This window comes from Capra hircus, chromosome 4 (genome assembly GCF_001704415.2).
Source record: "Capra hircus breed San Clemente chromosome 4, ASM170441v1, whole genome shotgun sequence".
Classification (NCBI taxonomy): Eukaryota; Metazoa; Chordata; class Mammalia; order Artiodactyla; family Bovidae; genus Capra; species Capra hircus.
The window spans coordinates 44,918,178-44,939,902 of NC_030811.1; the positions used below are offsets into that span (position 1 = coordinate 44,918,178).

Here is a 21,725-nt window from a genome sequence, read left to right on the forward strand (position 1 = left end):
ACCCCAGATGTTAAAGAGGTCTGGAAAATATCTTTAAACCATGAGTAGACTTAGTGTAAGGAGAGAACACTTGGGTTAGAGATGGTAGAAGTCTTCAAGTCTAAATGGTTCTCACCAGGAAGCAAAAAGTATCATTTTAATTTTTTAAGGAGGACTTTTTGTCAGTTGGAATTCTTCTAGTTTTAATGCAAGTTTTGTAACCTAATGAGGTCTGAGGTGAAATTGAAGTAGGAGCTACAAAACTTCCTGACAGAATATTGGAAATGTTTACATAGAGTTGGACAATCATGTCAGCCAACTCTTACAGATTTGGATTCCAATTTCTAAGTTCTACATCAGTGCTATGGGGTGGGTCCTCTTAATACCATACTGCTTTAAAATTCAAACTCAGAACACTGCTCTTCTTGCTGAAAATATCAATAATGTCCTTCAAAGAAATATCTTGATCCAGACCTCTTTAACATCTGGGGTCTCGTCTTCACATGTGGTGGTTTGCCAGTGACTCAAAATCAAGCATCATAATCCAACAGTAAAGACAACGAAACATCACGTTCTTAGGTCTCTACTACTTACATATATTAAAACTATCTCAGTAGAGTTTAGATGTTTATCCATAGCTTTCATGGTATTTCCAAGTCTGAGATGATGGATTCTGCTAGATTTTTTTCAGTGTTTGGCAGCTTTGTAAATTTTTCATTAATTCATTTATTGTTTATTTTGCATTGTTCTGTTTTAAGCATAAAAGCATGAAGTACTGTACTCAACTCTGTTTTATACTTTAGGGCTATATCATGTTAAATCACAGATGCCCTATATGGCTGAATAAATGTTTACCCTTCAGAACCAGCCTAAACAAAGGAAAATAACTGTCCAAATAGTTTCTTTGCAGAATGATAACTAAAGGCTCTTTCCTGAAGTCTTAATCCTAAATATTTGCTGTGCTAAATTAAAGAAAGTTATGTCTGCAGCCTTATTATCTGTTTCTCTTCATGCTCATCATAAATGCCAAAGGGTAATTCTTCCTAGAAAAATCAATCTTTTGTGATAACATGCAATGTGTTTTTAATTAATGAAGCTGCTTGATGCTGGCAGACTAGAAGCATCTTATCGTCACACGCTGGGGGAATTCATGCAGGGTCCTGTCTGTGCATGCCGAGCCCTGGAGCCAAAAAAAATTTCTCCTGTCATTAACTGCTCTGCTTAACTAGCCTACTTATTAAGAACCAAGCCATCAGTCATGCTGGATAAGCATATCAAGATATAAGAAGACGCCAGAAGCTGATGAAATACTTTGGCGAGAGCAATGACCAGTTTTGTTATAATAACTTGTGGTTCATCTCCAGTGTTCAGGGCCAAAAAAAAAAAAAAAAGTCATTTGATATTGCTCAATATTCTTGGGCAAAATGTAACTGTCATCTGAATCCAGAGGTAGAAAAGAGAATTTTGTTGATTTTGTTTGTTTTCTTTTGAAGATGAAAAATGGTCTTTCAGTTGGGGAACAGTGGGAAAGACTTAGTTAATGGCCCTAACACCTGGTAAAAGTCACCTGTTTTCTCCAGGATTCTGTTTCTTCCACTGGAAAATGAGGCTGAGAGTGCCCATGTCATGGTGAGAATAAAGCACATGGACTGAAGCACTGAAGGCACATCATAGACTATAAGGACCAAGATGCTGTTACTCTTTCTCAATGTTATGATTATTTTTTACCCTTAAAGAAAATTACACCTAAGTGAAAGCTGGAAATAAACATTTCTAAGTATTCATAAAAAGAAAAATATCAAATTATTCTCACTTTTCAGATTCCCAAATTTCAGGTTTTAGTACGTAAGCCTGATCAACAAAGCCTCCTCTTTTTTACCCTGAATGTAGCCAAAACAAAATGCAGCATGAAAAGCAGGGAACTTTTTGAGAATGGAGCAAAGAGGTATTTATTGTTTCAGAAAGCACTTCCTGAAAACATTTATGACCGTGGAGCCAATAAAATGATGGGTTCAGAGATAAGTATACTGGAAAGAAACAAAGACCATTGCAACACATGGCAAAACACCCTGGAATCACTCTTCCTTGTATTCTTAAGCATAATTTTTTACATTAATATAAAGAGTCAAAATAAAAGTTCCCTGCTGGGTTTACACAATACCCAGCAACTGACCAATTAGAGTAAAGAGAGCCCAAGCTAATTGTTTCTAATTACATGAATATAGTCCAGGTTGACTTATGTCTAAAATGAGATGATTTCATAGGCATTGAATACTATTTTAATGTTTGAAAAATTAAGTAGTTTCTGAATTTTAAGCTAATAGACTTAATATTGAATCCAATGCAAGATATTTAGAAGATGGTATGATAAAATAATATAACTGAAGATAATAATATAAGGATATTATTTTATAACTTAATAATAATAATTACATCTCAAAGGACTTATGAAGATAATTAAGATAACTAGATGAAAGAAACTTGGAAAGATGCTAAAGGCTAAGCCATACTATTCCTTCTGCTTGAAGTGTTCACTCCCCAGTCTCCATGACCACATTCTATCCATCTTTCAAAGCCCAGATGAAACACAGTGTCATTCACAGAACTTCCCCTTGTTCTGTATTCTCTCTCCCCCCAGTGGGATCCCTCTTGGCATTCATCTTGCAATAGTAAACTCCATGAGGGCTGACTCTTAAACATACTCCCTTTTATATTCCCCAGTGTCTCTGTATAATAGTTACCTGTGTTCAGGGTAGCCCACATAAATGAATCTTACGATAAAAGTGTGATATCCTTGAGACTCATAGCTGGGTTTGTCTTACAAGGTAAGCAAGAGACCCACATTAATGGCCATTCAATATAGGGAAATTTGTCTTGGGGTCCCCACCAGGAGGCTATTCTTCCTTAATAATGAGTCAGCACGCACAAACTGGTAGACCAAACAAGAACATATGGGAGGGTGATCTTTGTACTACGCTGTGCTAAAGTTGCCTCAGTCATGTCCGACTCTGCAACCCTATAGACTGTAAACCCACCAGGCTCCTCTGTCCGTGGGATTCTCCAGGCGAGAATACTGGAGTGGGTTGCCATGCCCTCCTCAGGGGATCTTCCTGACCCAGGGACTGAACCCGTGTCTCTTACGTCTCCTGCACTGGCAGGCAGACTCTACCACCAGCGCCACCTGGGAAGCCCTGATCTTTGAACTAAATAACTGTTAATAGTAACTGTTATTTTGTGTGGCTGTGCTTAGTCACTCAGTCATGTCCAACTCTTTGCAACCCCATGGAGTGTAGCCCTTCCGGCTCCTCTGTCCATGGAATTTTCCAGGCAAGAATACTGGAATGGGTTGCCATTTCCTACTCCAGGGGCTCTTCCTGACCCAGGGATCAAATCCTCATCTCTTGCATCTTCTGCATTAGCAGGCAGGTTCTTTATCACTCTGACACCCGGAAAGCCCCAACTATTATTCTATAGAGTGTATTAAAGGACAATGGCTCCTAGGAAAATAGAGACATAACAATTCAAAGTAAGCTGAAGGAGTAATGTAGATCACACAAAATGCACAGGTATGAGAAAGGCACAGACTATTTCAAGTCTGTCCATCAGGTGGAAGGAAACAGGAGTTGAGATATGACAGAACTACATGGGCCAGGTGTTGCATTTAGAGTTAACTCTCTCCTAACTCCTCCTACTTGTTACTCTTGGGATGCATGAGTTTTGGGTGTCACATGGTGTGCTTTTGAGACCAGAGATAACTTAATAGAGGATATTGGGGTTTTAAAAGTCAGAGAACATATTACCCAAGAAATCTCAAGACAATATTCTTGAGTTTGTGTTCCAACTCATCATCTTGAAAATCAAACCTTCTCTTCCCATACCAGAAGCAGCAATATTATTATCAAAAACGGGTTGTTCATACATAATCAGCTATTTCTATAATTCTATGCAAATCATATCAAATAACCTCCTCAATCTAATTTTCCTATATCTAAGTAAAAAGAGAAAGATCAAAATTCACCAAAAAAGACAATAAAGAAAATAAACTCAACCAACAATACAAAACAAAATGTTGTGAAATAGGTAATAATAGGTTAATAAGTAAGGGGCTTCCCAGGTGGCTCAGTGGTAAAGAATCTGCGGCCAATAAAGGAGATGCAGGTTCGATCCCTGGTTCTGGAAGATCACCTAGAGGAGGAAATGGCAACCCATTCCAGTATTCTCGCCAGGAAATCCCATGGACAGAGGAGCCTAGCGAGCTACAGTCCATGGAGTTGCAGAGTCAGACATGACTGAGCAACTGAGCACATGCACACAGATTAATAACTATATTAGTAAAAATGTAAAAGTCTCAGTGAAAACGTTCAATAGGATATTGATATCTATAGCTATAGCTAGTCTATAGATAAGCTTCAACATAAAAGTATTAGTATATATATATATTATTAATAAAATTTAAAAGAATGAAAAATAAAAAATCTCCAACAGTTCAGTTCAGTTCAGTGGTTCAGTCGTGTCCAACTCTTTGCGACCCCATGAATCGCAGCAGGCCAGGCCTGCCTGTCCATCATCAACTCCCGGAGTTCACTCAGACTCGCGTCCATTGAGTCAGTGATGCCATCCAGCCATCTCATCCTCTGTCGTCCCCTTCCCCAATCCCTCCCAGCATCAAAGCCTTTTCCAATGAGTAAACTCTTCGCACGAGGTGGCCAAAGTACTGGAGCTTCAGCTTTAGCATCATTCCTTCCAAAGAAATCCCAGGGTTGATCTTTAGAATGGACTGATTGGATCTCCTTGCAGTCCAAGGGACTCTCAAGAGTCTTCTCCAACACCACAGTTCAAAAACATCAATTCTTCGGCGCTCAGCTTTCTTCACAGTCCAACTCTCACATCCATACATGACCACTGGAAAAACCATAGCCTTGACTAGATGGACCTTAGTCAGCAAAGTAATGTCTCGGCTTTTGAATATACCACTTAGGTTGGTCATAACTTTTCTTCCAAGGAGTAAGCGTCTTTTAATTTCATGGCTGCAGTTACCATCTGCAGTGATTTTGGAGCCCAAAAACATAAAGTCTGACACTGTTTCCACTGTTTCCCCATCTATTTCCCATGGAGTGATAGGACCGGATGCTATGATCTTTGTTTTCTGAATATTGAGCTTTAAGCCAACTTTTTCACTCTCCTCTTTCACTTTCATCAAGAAGCTTTTTAGTTCCTCTTCACTCTCTGCCATAAGGGTGGTGTCATCTGCATATCTGAGGTTATTGATATTTCTCCCAGCAATCTTGATTCCAGCTTGTGTTTCTTCCAGTCCAGTGTTTCTCATGATGTACTCTGCATATAAGTTAAATAAGAAGGGTGACAATATGCAACCTTGTCGTACTCCTTTTCCTATTTGGAACCAATCTGTTGTTCCATGTTCGGTTCTAACTATTGCTTCCTGGCCTGCATACAGATTTCTCAAGAGGCAGGTCAGGTGGTCTGGTATTGCCATCTCTCTCAGAATTTTCCACAGTTTCTTGTGATCCACACAGTCAAAGGCTTTGGCATAGTCAATAAAGCAGAAATAGATGTTTTTCTGGAATTCTCTTGCTTTTTCCATGATCTGGTGGATGTTGGCAATTTGATCTCTGGTTCCTCTACCTTTTCTAAAACCAGCTAGAACATCAGGAAGTTCACGGTTCATGTATTGCTGAAGCCTGGCTTGGAGAATTTTGAGCATTACTTTACTAGCGTGTGAGATGAGTGCAATTCTGCAGTAGTTTGAACATTCTTTGGCATTGCCTTTCTTTGGGATTGGAATGAAAACTGACCTTTTCCAGTCCTGTGGCCACTGCCGAGTTTTCCAAATTTTCCAAATAGTCAAATAAACTTGGTATAAGGTTAATTTGGAAAAACAATTGAAGTGAACAATAAAATAAAATAAGTAAATAAATAAAATGTTATTTGCAATGAAGATATTAAGAATTATAACTGTGTAAGAAAATTTAAGAGCTATAGTTCTTGGAACTTAATCTGGGAGCCTTTAACCACAAACATATTAATCTGGCTACCCTGAGGCTACAATGTGCAAAAAGTACATAAGAGAGAGAGAAAAGAAAGAGTTGTAGGTCTGACATTTGCTTAGGTAATGCACCCCAATCTCATAGGAAAGGTACAGGGGTTTTAAGAGAATTGTTCGATGAAAACACTACCAACCTGGACTAAACTGGGATCAGCAAAATACAGCTCTTGGACCCTCCAGCTACCAGGGGTCATGTGGCAAGGGGCAGAATTCTAAAAGCTCCTAAAACTCTAGGATCCAGATGGATACACACCTTCCTCCAGCTATCTTAATCAAACACTATTCAAGAGACAGCTGTGAGTGGATTAGCAGATGTGAATAAGGTCTCACATCTGCTGACCTTAGGATCAGTCAGTTCTTTAAGTGGGCCTAAATCCCATGAGCCCTTTAAAAGTGGGAGAAGAGAGGGCCATCCCTGAGATGGGTTCAGGCTGGCCTGGAAGAAAGTCAACTCCTATGCTGTGAATTGCCTGTTGAGGCCACCTGGACAAGGATCTTCAGGTGGCTTCCAGGAGGTGAGAGCAAGCAGGAAACTGTGAGATTATCAACTGATGGTGTCAAAGCCATTAATTTGTGATAATTTGTTTTACAGCATGAATCAGGCTGAGAAAACTACTCAGCTCCAGAAACTACTCATTTCTTATGACAAAAGGATTACTCTATAGCCCAAAGGCTGGAGCCAGTGTTACTGAATCCAAGTTCATATTGTTCATGGCAAAACAGTCAGTCCCATAAATTGAGAAACAAGTAGTACAAGGAATAGCAACTCTATTTTGGAAAGCCAGGAGACCAAGAAGATGGAGGACTAGTGTCCCAAAGAAACATCTTCCCTGAGTTAGAATTCAGGCTTCTTTTAAATTAAAAGGAGAGGGAGTGTGGCTGGTTGTAAAATTCATGGTGCTGGAATCCTTCATTCTTCCAGCTTGTCTGCCTAGGTCAGGTCAATATGTTCCTGCAAACCTCCAACAAGACGAACTTCTCTGTTCTGCAGCCTTTTATCTCTATACAAATGGGAAAAGGTTATACCTTTAAAGGCCAGAGCCTTGAGAATGGGCTTTCCTGTATATCTCAGGATATGGGCAACATTCTTTCATAAAATGTTCAGAGCCAAGATGACTTGGCACAGGCAACAGAGCACAAGTGTTAGAGCTAAAGGAATAAATCCAATATGGAGTAAGTTGTGTCCTCTGTTATACCAGGAGCCATAAAGAATTGCTGGGGGAACATACCTGGGCCCTATTCAATGGGTCTGGGCCCACATGGACCAATGCACCTGTGGCCTCCAATTCTCCACTTTTCAGCAGAAGAACCTGCTCCACAGTTGTAATTAGGCAAGAGAGGAACAGATAAACTTCACCCAAGAAACCTGATCTGACACAGGCAATATTGGAACTTCCTAGAAGACTCACAAGGGTGAATGTAACTTCATGTGGGAGGAATGTAGTGACTCATGGCCAGAGGTCCGACCAAGGTAGTTTTAAATGTGTGTGTGAAATTCTTCTTTCCATGCTTTCCCTTGGCCCTGGGGCAGTCTTTGTAATTGCTTCATGGGGGTATGCCAGAGGTCAGTTAGAGGAGGCTCCAGCTCTCCTGACTTCTCTGGTGTTTTTTCTCTCCTCCATCCACGCAAGAGGTGCCCCACCTTCCTGGTCAGAGACAAAATAAAGACAACTTAGCTTAGCCACAACGGAGAAGGCAATGGCACCCCACTCCAGTGCTCTTGCCTGGAAAGTCCCATGGACGGAGGAGCCTGGTGGCCTGCAGTCCATGGTGTCGCTAAGAGTCGGACACGACTGAGCGACTTCACTTTCCCTTTTCACTTTCATGCGTTGGAGAAGGAAATGGCAACCCACTCCAGTGTTCTTGCCTGGAGAATCCCAGGGGAGCCTGGTGGGCTGCCGTCTATGGGGTTGCACAGAGTCGGACACGACTGAAGCGACTTAGCAGCAGCAGCAGCAGCAGCTTAGCCACAGTGGCCTTGTCCTTAGGAGCAAAATCAATAGTTGGTAGTTGTTTAAAAGAGAAATCTAAGACAGAGCAATTAAACAACTGACCAGTAACCTGACAGGATTTCCAGAAAGCTATATCAATGCCATTGAAGGGGAGAATGTGCTTTTTAAAATTCCTAAATGGGATTCAGGTCTTTCATTGGAAATGGCCTTCTAAGTACTGACAAACTTTCAGGAAGGAAAAGACTAGTTGAGATGTACTCTGGTGCAATTTTTGGGCTGGGGGTGGGGATAGGGCCCGGGTACCTACCTCACAGCTCCCTTGGGACAAGGACTCTGTTTTTTCTCCCCCTGCAATTCCTGCTCCTAGGAAACGGCAACCCACTCCAGTCCTCTTGGCTGGAGAATCCCATGGACAGAGGAGCCTGGTAGGCTACAGTCCATGGGGTCGCAAAGAGTTGGACACAACTGAGCAACTTCACTTTCACTTTCACTAACACACTTGAATAGGTTTTGTTTTCTGAAACACCCAGTTTATTGATTCTTTGACTAGGAGGATTCCTTTGTGGCAAGCTCCTTTGAATCTTTGAGTCTTCGCATAATTTAAAAATAAAAATACTGACTTCCCAGGTGGTGCTAGCAGTGAAGAAACCACCTGCCAATGCAGGGGACGTAAGAGACATGGGTTTGATCCCTGGGTTGGGAAGGTCCCCTGGAGTAAGAAATGACAACCCATTCCCTTATTCTTGCCTGTAGAATCTCACAGACAAAGGAGCCTGGGGGACTACAGTCCACAGGACCACAAAGAGTCAGACACAACTGAAGTGACTTAGCACAGAAATCACAGATTTCCTTATGGGATGCCCATCCAGCAACATGCAAAGGGAGCCCCTTTCAGAGGAGAGCCCTTCCCCTCTGGTACACACACACACCCCTCAGGTACACTTGCAAGAATTCAGGGGCCCCCACTCTAACTTTTCCAGAAGAGACAGGTGTGCGGGGGAGCAGCTGAGGGGTGGCAAATGACGGGGCCTTCTCAGAGATCAATGGCATCCCATTCCAGTACTCTTGCCTGGAAAATCCCATGGATGGAGGAGACTGGTAGGCTGCAGTCCATGGGGTCGCTAAGAGTCGGGCACGACTGAGCGACTTCACTTTCTCTTTTCACTTTCATGGATTGGAGAGGGAAATGGCAACCCACTCCAGTATTCTTGCCTGGAGAATCCCAGAGACAGAGCAGCCTAGTGGGCTGCCGTCTGTGGGGTCGCACAGAGTCGGACACGACTGAAGTGACTTAGCAGCAGCAGCTCAGAGATCAAGAAATTCTCATCAGTGCACACCCTCTCCCTCTCCAAAGGGACAGCTCTCATGGTTTGCCACAGAGGTAGAAGAAAGAAAGAATCAAGGAGTCAAGATTTTCAAATAAGCATTCTTTGAGCTCTACAGTGGGCAAGTATGTGCTACTGTATGGTCTGATGGTTCTGTGGGGTGACCAGCACTCCGTGTTCATCTCAGGAGAGTTTGGTAAGCAACATCGAACCCTGCCATGCTAGGGGAGCAGGCCATGGCAGACTCCCCAACAAAGAGAACGTGCAGAGCCAAGAGTCTGCTAAAAGAGCAACCGACCCAGACCAAGCTCCTCAGAAGCTAACTTAATCGTATCACAAAGTGATATCTCATTAGGATGCTCTACATTTCATGGAAAGTCATATGTAATTTTTATAAAATGAAAAAAAAAAAACACTAAAACCCAATATGTTTACATGGACATCTTCAGAACTGCTAGAATGTGAGAAGTCATCCCACGATCAATGTGTATGTAAGATGTTAAGTCCATATATCTAAGAAATTAAAACAAATGACCACAATATCCTGCACAACCTCAAAGCTTTGATGAATTCTTGGCAGTTAGCAAATGCCCAAGGTGGAAAGCACACAAGTATTTGCATTTTCCCTGGACTCATGAGTAATGAAACAACTACTTTTTCTGTCATAGCAGTCTTTGTGTCTTATTCCTCATCCCAAGGACTGCCATCTCTCACACACTAGGCTCTCTTTCCACTCTCATCTTGTAGCTGTGTGACTTGAGGCAATTCACCTTACCCTTTCCGGTCTGTCTTCTCTGCTAAATGAACAAGATGACCATGAACCCAAGGGGAAATCAGTTAAGTAAGTGTGAAAGAGCTCTATCCTCAACAGTTACCACAAAATGTACCCAAATGCCCTCGGCAGATAGTCTGAACTCTGTGTGTGTTGGACTCCCTTTGTCCTTCTCTCAACAGAATCTACTATTTTAAAAAATGATTAACCCTCCTTGTATTAATGGATGAACTCACTCTTAGGTTTTTCCTTTTCACCTCCAGTAATTAACCGTCTTTCTGACTCATCCCTGACATGTCTGGGCCAGCAAAGTGTTGCCAGTAGGTCCCACAAGGCAGGAGAAGGGCAGTGAAGTGGATCTGAACAACCTGCTGGTTCAAAAAGGACCTCCTCCAGCCACAGCTGGTTTCTGACCTCAAGATTAGACCTTGGCAGTGACTTCCTGGCTGACTTCCTCCTTCCTGCAGACAATACCCACTCTCTACTGGTTACTGCTGTTCTGGTCAAGTTCCATGTGCTTCTTCCGTTGCATACCTGTTATTCAGACTGCCACAGGTCACACTGAGTGGCATGAAGACCCTGCAGGCAGCACCATGCTGGCCCTCCCTGGCCCCACCAATCATCAATGTTTCCAAGTCAAGTCATTTTAGCCCCAGTGGTGAAGCCAGTTTCAATTTTCAATGCCATTTCTCATCTTAGAGTTTTATGGTTTTCTGTGTGTTTTCACTTCTCTGGCCCTTTTAACTACTTATATATTTCATGTATATTTATATTATAAAGCTTGTATAAAATTAAGAATAATATTAAGATTAGAGTATTAAAGTATAATTTATTAGGTTATCATAATAACTTATGCAAGTTGTGTCATCAGCATATCTTTTCAGGCTTCATATGAAAAAATATTAATGAAGAAAACTTGCAAAATGTAATGGGTAAGGGAATTCTGTGTAAATTTTCCCTAATGCCCAGAGATAATTCATGTTTAAACTAACATGCATCTATGTCTTAAAATATTTTTAGAAAACAATCATTGTACAAATTTCCATTGTTATAATTGTGCATCACCACACACTGGAGGATTAACCAAACATCTCTCCACAAAGTTAATTATGGGAAAGTTAAATTGTATGCATTTTGTATACTCAATATTAAAAATAAATAGTAAATGAAAGTAACAAGACATGGAGAAGATGCCTCGATTGTAGAGCATCTATTCTAAAAAGCATAGGAAATTTGACTCTGTCCATGTGAATTTGCACAGTAGAAATTCTGTATCTTGGCTGCAATGTGTTGAGTGCCAGTCAACTCATTAACAAGCTTAATTAAGTGGTTAATTAACCATAGTAGAATATTAGTTTCAGTTTACAACAACTTCTATATAGTAGATGTCTATTCATTGCCCTTACGTCAATGAAAATGTACTGAACTGTGCGTCTTTGGTCCATGATAATTCATCAAGAATGTTTGTAGGAGTCATTGACCCAATGAAGGGAACTTTATACTTGGCACCTCATAATTTGAGATTTACTTTTCCTGGATTTAGTAAATGTGCAGCCAAGTAATAATGTCTGTTTAGTTAGAATCAGGAGAAATATGACCAAACAAAAAAACTGTTCAAAATTGCTATTGCCTTGACCATCTTCAGAGCTGCTGCAGGATTGTGAGCAGCACCAGTTTAGTGAGTGGTGTGGACATGTTTTCACATTCTGCCTCAGAAAAGACGTATTCAGGTGAAAGTTGAAGTAAAAATAAAGAGTCCAACTTTGTCTTGGACCTAACAGAAGGAGAAGATATTAAGAAGAGGTGGAAAGAATACATGGAAGAACTATACAAAAAAGATCTTCACAACCCAGATAATCACAATGGTGTGATCACTCACCTAGAGCCAGACATCCTGGAATGCAAAGTGAAGTGGGCCTTAGGAAACGTCATTACAAACAAAGCTAGTGGAGGTGATAGAATTCCAGTTATTTCTTTTTTTTTTTAGTTTTCTTTTTTTATATATAAATTTATTTATTTTAATTGGAGCCTAATTACTTTACAATATTGTATTGGTTTTGCCATACATCAACATGAATCCACCACAGGTATACACGTGTTTCCCATTCTGAACTCCTCTCCCACCTCTCTCCCCGTACCATCCCTCTGGGTCATCTCAGTGCACCAGCCCCAAGCATCCAGTATCATGCATCGAAACTGGACTGGCGATTTTTTTCATATATGATACTATACATGTTTCAATGCCACTCTCCCAAGTCATCCCACCCCCTCCCTCTTCCACAGAGTCCAAAAGACTGTTCTAGACATCTGTGTCTCTTATGCTATCTCACATACAGGGTTATCATTACCATCTTTCTAAATTCCATATACATGCGTTAGTATACTGTATTGGTGTTTTCCTTTCTGGCTTACTTCACTCTGTATAATCGGCTCCAGTTTCATCCACCTCATTAGAACTGATTCAAATGTATTCTTTTTAATGGCTGAGTAATACTTCATTGTGTATATGTACCACAGCTTTCTTATCCATTCATCTGCTGATGGACATCTAGGTTGCTTCCATGTCCTGGCTATTATAAACAAGTGCTGCAATGAAGATGATGCTGTGAAAGTGCTGCACTCAATATGCCAGCAAATTTGGAAATCTCAGCAATGGCCACAGGACTGGAAAAGGTCAATTTTCATTCCAATCCCAAAAAAGGCAATGCCAAAGAATGTTCAAACTGCTGTACAATTGCACTCATCTCAAATGCTAGCAAAGTAATGCTCAAAATTCTCGAAGCCCAGCTTAAACAGTATGTGAACCAGATGTTCAAGCTGGATTTAGAAAAGGCAGAGGAATCAGAGATCAAATGTCAACATCCTTTGGATCATCGAAAAAGCAAGAGTTCCAGAAAAACATCTCCTTCTGCTTTATTGACGATGCCAAAGCCTCTGACTGTGTGGGTCACCACAGACTGTGGAAAATTCTGAAAGAGATGGGAATACCAGACCACTTGACCTGCCTCCTGAGAAATCTGTCTGCCGGTCAAGAAGCAACAGTTAGAACTGGACATGGAACAGCAGACTGGTTCCAAATCGGGAATGAAGAACATCAATGCTGTATTTTGTCACCCTGCTTGTTTAACTTCTATGCAGAGTACATCCTGAGAAATGCTGAACTAAATGAAGCACAAGCTGGAATCAAGATTGCTGAGAGAAATATCAATAACCTCAGATATGCAGATGACACCACCCTTATGGCAGAAAGTGAAGAAGAACTAAAGAGCCTCTTGATAAAAGTGAAAGAGGAGAGTAGAAAAGTTGGCTTAAAACTCAACGTTCAGAAAATGAAGATCATGGCATCCGGTTCCATCACTTCACGGCAAATAGATGGGAAAACAGTGGAAACAGTGAGAGACTTTATTTGGGGGGGGGCTCCAAAATCACTACAGATGGTGACTGCAGCCATGAAATTAAAAGACGCTTACTCCTTGGAAGAAAAGTTATAACCAAGCTAGACAGCATATTGCAAAGCAGAGACATTACTTTGCCAACAAAGGCCCATGTAGTCAAAGCTATGGTTTTTCCAGTAGTCATGCATGGATGTGAGAGTTGGACCATAAAGAAAACTGAGTGCTGAATTTTTGAACTGTGGTGTTGGAGAAGACTCTTGAGAATCCCTTGGACTGCAAGGAGATCCAACCCGTTCATCCTAAAGAAAATCAGTCCTGAATATTCACTGGAAGGACTGATGCTGAAGTTGAAACTCCAATACTTTGGCCACCTGATGCGAAGAACTGACTCATTTGAAAAGACCCTGATGCTGGGAAAGATTGAAGGCCAAAGGAGAAGGGGCGACAGAGGATGAGATAGTTGCATGGCATCACCGTCTCAATGGACATGAGTTTGAGTAAACTCCAGGAGTTGGTGATGGACAGGGAGGCCTGGCGTGCTGCAGTCCATGGGGTTGCAAAGAGTTGGACACGACTGAGTGACTGAACTGAACTGAACTGACACCTTTGTCAAGATTCACAGCATCCTGTGGAATGGAAGCAGCCACACGGAGATTAAGAGCCATGGGGTTATACGTTGACATTAGTGAGGAGTATTTGATGGATGTGGAATTAGAACACATAGTGACCACCTTGTTGTATGGAGAGGAGCTCAGTTGCTAGTACAAACTCCACACTGAATCAACTGCCCTTCACACAAAGTATTTTTTTTAGAAACACCCTGTGCCAATGCCATTCTCAGGGAAGGACTCAGATTCCACACAAGGATGGTCCAGCCAGTGTTTCCAGGCTAGATTCTGAGCTGCTGTGTCAGGAACCACCTTTGTCTGTGGGAGGCTTGGGATGAATGAAGGTGCCTGAGATGAAACCAAAAGGTTTATTTACCCAACAGTCTGAAAAAGACAGGACTAGTAGAGGGACGGACACTCCTGTTCCTGCCTCCTTCAGCCCTGCTCCACAGTTCTCTCCGTCATCACTGTCCTATCTTAGGGAAATGAGCGACAGGGAGGTGCCAGCTTCCTAGGCTGGTAATGATTCTGACACCAATTCTGACATGTAGGGTTTTCTCCATACCAAGAAATTCTGTGAAACCAGCTGGAGGTCCTATAATTCAATGAACTGAGCCTGACACTGGACCTGGAGGCAGCTTCAGATTCCACAGGTTAAGGGCTTAGTCTGACTAGACTGCCCCTCACTTCCTTCCATTTCCAGTCTCAAGTTCAGGTTGTCACCTGTGATTCTGACAAGCTTGTTTAGATGAAAGTTTCCCAGGACCCTTCATTAGGTTTCATTAATTTGCTAGACTGGCTCACAGAGATCCAAGAAGCATCTCATACTAGATGACCAATTTATTACAACTCATACATAGTCAGATAGGAGAGATACATAGGGCAAAGTGAGGGGGAAAGGACAGAGTTTCTATGCCCCCTCCAGGATGTCACTCTTCCCAAATTTTCATGTGTTCACCAACCTGGAAGTTCTCTGTACTCCACTATTTTGAGGTTTTATAGCGACTTCATTACTTAGAGATGATTTATTAAATCTTCAGTCATTGGTGATTGACTTATCACCAGCAGTCTCCAATCCCTAGGAAGTCAGGGGATTGGACTAAAATATTCAACCCTCTAATCACCTGGTTTGGACCTCTGGCAACCAGCCCTCATCCCCAGGTGGAGTCCAAAAGCCACCTAATTAACACAACAATAGACACTTTTGACCAGCTAGCTCAGTCAGTAGAGCATGGGACTCTTAATCCCAGGGTTGTGGGTTCGAGCCTCACATTGGGCACAGTTAGCATTGGGCTTCCCTTCTGACTCAGCTGGTAAAGAATCCCCCTACAATGTGGAAGACCTGGGTTCTATCCCTGGGTTGGGAAGATCCCCTGGAGAAGGGAAAGGCTACCTACTCCAGTATTCTGGCCTAGAGAATTCCATGGACTGTATAGTTCATGAGGTCACAAAAAGTTGGACGTGACTTTCACTTTCAGACACCTTCATGCTCTCACCATTTTGGAAATTCCAAGTGTTTTAGAAGCTTTGTAGCAGAAACAGTGATGAAGAATAAATGCATGCTTCTTATGGCAAATCACCATGTCACAGGAGGGCAGCAATCAATCCCCCTATGAAGGACAATACATGTATACATCAGTCACCTTCAACAAAGCCAAATTAGAAGGGCTTCCAGATAATTTTTGCAAGTCAGAGGTCCCTATAAAAAGCATCTCCTCCCTGGGTAGAGCTCATCTGGGGCAATGTTTGGTTAGCATCTGCTATGCCCCTACCCAGCAGGGAAAATGCACCCTGGACAGATGGTGTGGTGGAGAGAAGGGACAGAGTTCAACAGTCAGACTGCTCAGTCTGACATCTTCCAAAGAAGGTGGCCAGCTTGGCGTACCTGGTAAAATCTCACCTGGGGGAGTCAAGCTGCCAAAGCGAGAATGAGAGTGTAAAGAGGTGGGTGGGGGGAGGGGGAGGTATTCACAGCAAGATGATGATGAGAGCTGCATGGAGTGAAGGAAGCCAGTAAGGGACTGCAATTCTTTGAGACAAAGTTAGAAAAAGTAAGAAAGCTAACACATATTTAATTTCATATTAAACATCACTCATTTTATGCCTATGTAAGAACAGACTAGTATCTGCATCTATATTATACATTCATGACATGCTTTATCTTTAAATTTTTAGATATTTCTGGGCTACATGGTTTGCGAGATTTCTTTAGAATTGTTATGAATCTCCAAAAGTTTTTCCAATATATTTGCTGAAAAAAAATCTGTGTTTAAGTGGACCCCAGCAGTTCAAATCCATATTGTTCAAGAGTCAACTATATATAGAAAAAAGCATAGTTTCATAATTTATGCTCAGAGGAAGCAAATAACCTCTTTGTTCTCTTTGGTTTCATTGAATTAAAACTAGATAATGGATGACACTGTAATGTCATCCTTGCAATGTCAGGTTTGGGCACATCTGTGTATGTGATTTTTCATGAGAAGAAGGAACTTTTCAGTGTAACACATATCTCAAATGGGCCATGTCTTTTGGGAGTGAAGGAACAAGTGTGGAATTCTTCCCTGAAGAGACTTTGATTCTGGTAGAATTTCATCTTTTGCCATGTAGTATCATTGTACCTTACACACTGTACCAGGTGTGACCAAATACTATTAATGGACTACTTGCTCATTGTAATATTGAAATTATCTCTGGTTTTGTCCCTACATTCAATACCCCAACTCCAATTAGACTATGACTGTGAAATTTCTTTTTCCAAAAACATTATTTTTCCAGCTTTATTGAGATATAATCGACATATACCATTGAGCAAGTTTAGGGATTTAATCCATTTACATCTTGTAAAATGGTTACCATCATAGCATTGGATAACACCTCCAGCCTATCACACTGCCACTTCTTTTTTTGTGGTGAGAACATCCAGAGTATATGATACAGTATCATTAGCGATAACCACCATGCTAACTGTACATTAGATCCTCAGAACTTATTCATCTTACACCTGAAATTTTGTACCTTTTAACCAATATCACTTTTTGCCTACTCCTCAGCCCCTGGCAACCAACCACTCTGCTCTGTCTCCCAGAGTATGACGTTTTTATCATACAATATTTGTCTGTCTGATATTTCAGTTCATGTAATGCCTTCCAGGTTCATCCAAGTTGTCACAAACAGCAGGATTTCCTACTTTGTCACGGTTGTGGCCTTTCTGGAACAGGAATAGATCTTTTCTTCTTTGTGTCTACCAAGCCTGGGTCAGGTCCAGCATGTGAATGTGCTCTTTAACTATTTGCAGAGCTTAGCCAAACAAAAATGAAGAATTAAACGTCAGACGCTATGCTATCACCTCGTTTTAATTCTCATCAAACTTCATGAAGAAGGCATTGTACAGACTAAATGCTTCTTCTATACTTTGCTGAATGTGGTGATCATGACATATTAGAAGCTGAGCTGTTTCCCCACAAATTCAGATGTTGAAACCCTAACCCCAGAACCTCAGAATGTGACTCTATTTGGAGTCATGTTGTAGAGATTGTGATCTTTAAATCTGGAGATTGAGACCTTTAAATAGGCGGTATTAGGGCCTTAGCGTGAACCCTAAGCTGATCTGACTGGTTTTCTTATAAGAAGACAGTTGGACACACACAGAGGTACCAGGGATGTGTATACAGAGGAGAGGCCAAGTGAGGAGACAGGGAGAAGATGACCCTTTGCACACCAAGGAGAGAGATCTCAGGAGAAACCAGCCCTGCCCACACCTTGATCTTGGATTTCCAGCCTCCAGGACTCAGGGAAAATAAATATCTGTTGTTTGAGCCTCTAGAATTATGAGAAAATTAATTTCAGTTGGTCAAGCCATCTAGCCTGTGGCATTTTGTTTGCACAGCCTGCAAACGAAAACAGTATGAAGTGAGGAGTAATGGGTGAGGCTGTGAAGAAAATGGGTAGCGAGGCATATGCATGATAAAGGGGAAAGAAGATGAGATGAGTTTGCTTCATAGCTCCTTCCGTACTCTGTGAAACTTTTGAAGAGCCGCATTTTCTTAGCCACATCTTACTATTCCCAATAGTTGCAACTCCTCTCTCATCTCAGCTTCAAGCAAACCATTCTCTGATCACCACTTCAAAAATTCCAGCTTACTTCCTCCAGTTCTCCAATTCCAGTAATCTTCCCCATTACCCATGAATTCTACAACTCATGTTCCTCACTTCTCTTGTGTCTAACCTCTCTTTTTCCTGCGTAGTTCTCTGGTCAATCACGGAAATCAAGAACTTGGCTACACCCTCAACTTCCCCACTTTTCTTGCTTCATGTACTCATTTGGCAAAATTGAAGGGTAGTTAAATACAACTCTAACTATCCATGTGAATGAATGTGGCTGGAAAAAATACATAAGATGCTGATAATGATTACAGATAAAATGGGGGAAGAAAGTAGAAAGAGCTGGTGTTCATTGTGGAGCATTGTGGTTATCTGCTATGTTTATAATCTGATTCCCTCAACCAGAACAGAAGGTACATGAGAAAATGGATGCTGACTGTTCCATTCACTGCTGTTTCCCTAATATATCACTAACATATTTATAAGCAATAGCAGGACACACATTCTTTTTGAGGGCACATGGAACTTTTACCATATAGACTATGTTCTGAACCACACAGTAAATGTCAGCAAGAAAAGCATTAAAGACATATAATGTATGCTTTCTGAATGAAATGAAATTAGAAATCAATATCCAAAAGATGTTTGAAAATTCCCCATGTATCTAGGTATTAAATAACAGACTCATTATTAACCTTCAGATCAAAGAAAGAATCAAAAGGAAAATTATAAAACATTATAGTCTGAATGAAAATGAAAACAAAATATTGAAAGTTGTGAAATGTCATTATTGCAATAATTAGAATTTACAACACTAAAAGCCAATATTTAAAAAAATAAATATTATAAATCAATTATCTCAGCTTTTACCCTAAGAAACTAAAAAAATAAATAAATAAAGCAATGAACACATGAGGAAGGAAAACAAGGATTAAAAAATAAAGATAAGAGTATATACAAGTAACATTAAAAATAGAAAAACAGTAGAGAAAATCTATAAAGCCAAGAGCTGGTTTGTTGAAAAACTTAAATTGATCAGCCTTTGTCTTGAATGATCAGGAAAAAATTCAAGAAGACACATATTACCAATATCAAGATGAAAGAGGTGACATCATACAAGTTGTACAGATATTATCAGGATATTAGGTAAGGTTATAAGCAACTTTATTGCAATTGCTTATATACCAACAGTTTAGAAGAAATTGATAAATTTCTTGAAAGATACAAACTACCAAAGCTTTTGTTTAATGAGTGAAGGCCTGCTGATGCAGCTAGTGCTAAGCGGGGCATGAGAACCCTCCTCAGTTTTCATGCTCCTTATGCCTCAGATGAACCGCAAGTTGACTTGTGGTTTCACCCCAGAAAGTTGACATTAGCTTTTCTAAAGGGAAAGGCAAACTTGAAACTTCACAAGCAGTGCTTGCTTGGCCTTTCTGAGACAGGAAGCCATCCAAGCATTGGTGTGTGCCAAAGAATGGCGTTGTCCAAGGCACGGATGGGGCTCAAAGAGATACAAAGTTATGCAGAAGAATTTTATCTAAACTTGTTATAAGTAGGTTTATAAATGTAGCGAAATGGCAGTGCAAGAGCATTGAAACATGATAAGGAATAATGAGGGATGGAAAAAAAAGGCAGCTTGCTTGAATTTAGGCACCATTTGTCTCCCAAGGTCTAGGGTTATCTGGAGGCAAAGTTTGAATTTTCTGTTTCCTTCTGTTGGGCTCATTTTCTCAAGGCTAATTAGAAGAGTTGTTTGGCAGCTTCCATGTTGTTCACAAAACTTGCCATTCACAGCTCTTTTTTTTTTTTTTTAGTATATGTCTCAGCTATACCTCCATTTACATAACAGAGACAACTTTCCAAGAAATGCTGGATAAAATGTGCATGCATGCTCAGTCGTGTCTGATTCTTTGCGATCCCCATGGACCATAGCCTGAGAGGCTCCTCTGTCAATGTGATTTCCCAGACAAGCATACTGCAGTGTGTTGCCATTTCTTCCTTCAGGGGATCTTCCAAACCCAGGGATCAAACCTGTGTCTCCTACATTGGCAGGCAGACTCTTTACCTCTTAAGCCACCTGGGAAGCCCCTCTTTCTTTCTTCAATTATCTTTAAAATCTGTACTTCAACCTCTATCATAGATATCAGAGATAAAATGGGATATGAGATTTGAAGCCACAGATAATATGACTACCATGTTGCTTTCTGGCTTGTTTTTAAGGAACAAAAAGAATATTTTAATTTTAAGGGGACAAGGTGGCTGATTTTCATGATTTATTTCTAATTCTCTTTGATAGTGCCTTTGATAGTAAAGAGGTTTCCTTTCCTGACATCATTTCTGATGTTTCACTCCTTGTTCTGTTGTTGTTCAGTCGCTAAGTCGTGACCAGCTCTTTGTGACCCCATGGACCACAGTATGTCAGGCTTCCCTGTCCTTCACTATCTCCCTGAGTTTGCTCAAACTCATGTTCACTGAGTCAGTGAAGCCATTCAACTATCTCTTCCTCCGTCTCCTCTTCTCCTCTTGCTCTCAATCTTTCCCAGAATCAGGGTCTTTTCCAATGAGTCAGCTCTTTGCATCACATGGCCAAAGTATTAATTTCCTTTAGGATTGACTGATTTGATCTCCTTGTTGCCCAAGGGACTCTCAAGATTCTTCTCCAGCGTCACAGTTTTAAAGTGTCAATTCTTTGGTGTTCAGCCTTCCTTATGGCCCAACTCTCACATCCACACATGACACCTGGAAAACCCATAGCTTACTTGGCGCACACAGATGAAGGTTTGGAGAAGGACTGCAATGGGGGCTACAATTCAGGACCTTTAATAAAATGTCATGCTATCTTTTCTTGCATGAGGTTATGCCCTCTCTTAGCAGTTCTTTAGATGTGCACTGATAGTGCCTTACATATTAATTCTTACAAATCACATCATCTAAAATGTCTCATAATTTGATTTACATGCTCATCTTCATTCTTTTATTGACAGTCCATGTTTTTGTTTTCAGTAAATTGTTAATTTTTTTGGTCCATTGTCTATTTTTTCTATTTTCTTATTTATTTATAGATAGATGATCAAGAAACAGGTGAATAAAGGATAGAGAGATGATATGTAAATAAGAATCACATTTTGGCTACATATGTTACCAATATCTGCTCATTTTTCGCTTTTGTTCACAAGCAGATGTTTTTAATTTCAGTGGAGTGGACTCCATCAATCACTTCCTTTGTGATTAGTGTTTTGTGTGTGTGTATACTTTAAGTAATCCTTCTTAACCCCAAGATCAGAATGATTTTCATCTACATTGCTTTTACCAGTTTAAAGCTTTGCTTTTGACACTTAAATCATTAATCCATCTGGACTTAATTTTTCTACAGTGGGAGGTAGACATCTATTTCATAAATTCCATGTAGAAATACATTTTCTAAGCTCTGTATATTATATAATCCCTTCTTTAAGCAATGGCCTCCCATGACACTGTCATCATTTATCAAAATTCCATGTAGTCTTTGGTCTATTTCTATTACTTTGCT

At 40.7% G+C, this 21,725-nt stretch overlaps 1 non-coding gene across 1 annotated transcript; it reads left to right on the forward strand.

Moving 5' to 3' along the window:
* Window positions 15,302-15,374, forward strand: TRNAK-CUU. The gene has a single exon. It is a non-coding gene; the product is annotated as a tRNA-Lys (tRNA).